Source organism: Berghia stephanieae, chromosome 9 (assembly GCF_034508935.2).
Source record: "Berghia stephanieae isolate SIO BIC M18660-M18661 chromosome 9, UCSD_Bste_1.3, whole genome shotgun sequence".
Classification (NCBI taxonomy): Eukaryota; Metazoa; Mollusca; class Gastropoda; order Nudibranchia; family Aeolidiidae; genus Berghia; species Berghia stephanieae.
In genome coordinates this window covers 911619-914175 of record NC_088368.1, presented here as the reverse complement: position 1 = coordinate 914175, position 2557 = coordinate 911619, and the positions used below count along the sequence as shown (strand labels likewise).

Below are 2557 nucleotides of genomic sequence, written 5' to 3'. Positions count from 1 at the left end.
TCCATAGTTCACGGTCTTTTGTTGTGGATGCTAATTTCATTAGGTCTTCCTTTGATTTTAATACTTTGTTATTTTGAAGGCGTTTTAGTTCTCTATTCAGGACAGTGTGAATTGACGTGGGTGGTCTACCTTGATATTTCTTGTGTCCAGCTGGGGTGAAAAAAGTATTCATGGCTTATCAGCTGGTATATTTTCATCTCTTCTGAGTATATGCCCAAAAAACCGCCATCTTGCCCCCAGGATTTGAATGGATAAATGTCTTTCATTATATTTCTCATACAGTGTTTTATTGGTTATTTTTGTGGGGTATCGTATATTCAGGACTCTGTTAAGATGTTTTCTATGGAATCTGTCTAATCTTTGCTCTTCGGTTCCGGTCAGTATCCATGTTCCGCAGTTGTACATAAGCACGGATTTTACAAAGGTTGTGTATAACTTGAATTTTAGTGTTTATTTTTATTTTATCTTTTCTAATCCATATAGATATGTAATAATTTATTTAGTGCAACTGTCGATAAATTTTCTCTTCTTTCCGTGTCTCCTATGAATATGTTACATAACACACACCTATAAAATACATATTGGATAAGGCAGTTTGGAAACCTAGACACGCGCGTACACACCAAAAACACGCGCACACATAAACACATACAAAGGTCGAGATACAGAGTCTACTAAGAGTACTAAATCACAGATGTAGCTGATTAGGTTAAAACTGTTTGTTATTTACACGCATTGATTGTGTCAATAAAACGACAAGACTCGAGCTTCTAACACGCTATTCATGACGTCATTGTGTAATTAATTGTTGACATCATAAGCTGCTGTGGTTTTATTCTCATCCCATCGTGTTTTGTGGATAATTTCAATTAACAAAGGATTTGGTGAAAAACTTTCTTTACTTCTGTAAGTCTAGATTTAATCACTCTGAACTAGAATTCAATACATATTTGTTATCAATCGTCTGAAAATATATTCTGTGAGGATACAATTTATACTGAAAATTGAATTTGAAATCAGTCCCTCAAGTTATCAAATTTGTGATTAATGACCTAAAAAACGATATTAATATAGAATGGTCTGGATGATGAAGTTTTAATCTATATACAAAAATATTATGAACATTTGTTACGTGTGAAGGTTTGATTGATGGGTATGACTAGAATATAACGGTTGGTGACGTTTGAATGTGTGATTGATGAGTATGACTAGAATATGACGGTTGGTGACGTTTGAATGTGTGATTGATGAGTATGACTAGAATATGACGGTTGGTGACGTTTGAATGTGTGATTGATGAGTATGACTAGAATATGACGGTTGGTGACGTTTGAATGTTTGATTGATGAGTATGACTAGAATATGACGGTTGGTGACGTTTGAATGTGTGATTGATGAGTATGACTAGAATATGACGGTTGGTGACGTTTGAATGTTTGATTGATGAGTATGACTAGAATATGACGGTTGGTGACGTTTGAATGTGTTGGTTGATGAGTATGACTAGAATATGACGGTTGGTGACGTTTGAATGTTTGATTGATGAGTATGACTAGAATATGACGGTTGGTGACGTTTGAATGTGTGATTGGTGTAGAATATGACGGTTGGTGACGTGTGAAGGTTTGATTGATGAGTATGACTAGAATATGACGGTTGGTGACGTTTGAATGTTTGATTGATGAATGATAGAATATGAGGTTGGTGACGTTTGAAGGTTTGGTTGATGAGTATGACTAGAATATGACGGTTGTGACGTTTGAATGTTTGATTGATGAGTATGACTAGAATATGACGTTGGTGACGTTTGAATGTTGGTTGATGAGTATGACTAGAATATGACGGTTGTGACGTTTGAATGTGTAATTGATGACAATGACTAGAATATGACGGTTGGTGACGTTTGAATGTTTGGTTGATGACGTATGACTAGAATATGACGGTTGGTGACGTTTGAATGTGTGATTGATGATATGACTAGAATATGACGGTTGGTGACGTTTGAATGTTTGGTTGATGAGTATGACTAGAATATGATGGTTGGTGACGTTTGAATGTGTGGTTGATGACGATGACTAGAATATGACGGTTGGTGACGTTTGAATGTTGGTTGATGAGTATGACTAGAATATGAGATTGGTGACGTTTGAATGTGTGGTTGATGACGATGACTAGAATATGACGGTTGGTGACGTTTGAATGTGTGATTGATGAGTATGACTAGAATATGACGATTGGTGACGTTTGAATGTTTGATTGATGTAGAATATGACGGTTGGTGACGTTTGAATGTGTGGTTGATGACGATGACTAGAATATGACGGTTGGTGACGTTTGAATGTTTGATTGATGAGTATGACTAGAATATGACGATTGGTGACGTTTGAATGTGTGATTGATGAGTATGACTAGAATATGATGGTTGGTGACGTTTGAATGTGTGATTGATGAGTATGACTAGAATATGACGGTTGGTGACGTTTGAATGTGTGGTTGATGAGTATGACTAGAATATGACGGTTGGTGACGTTTGAATGTGTAATTGATGACAATGACT

General features: G+C 36.1%; 1 protein-coding gene across 1 annotated transcript in view; it reads left to right on the top strand.

The window, feature by feature from the left end:
• The first annotated feature begins 820 nt into the window (after positions 1 to 820).
• Positions 821 to 2557, top strand: part of LOC144980231 (uncharacterized) — a 13943-nt gene continuing 12206 nt past the window's right edge. Inside the window, exon 1 of the mRNA XM_078927830.1 lies at positions 821 to 906. The gene's annotated coding sequence lies outside the window, so the exon portion shown is untranslated. The remainder of the gene's footprint in view (positions 907 to 2557) is intronic.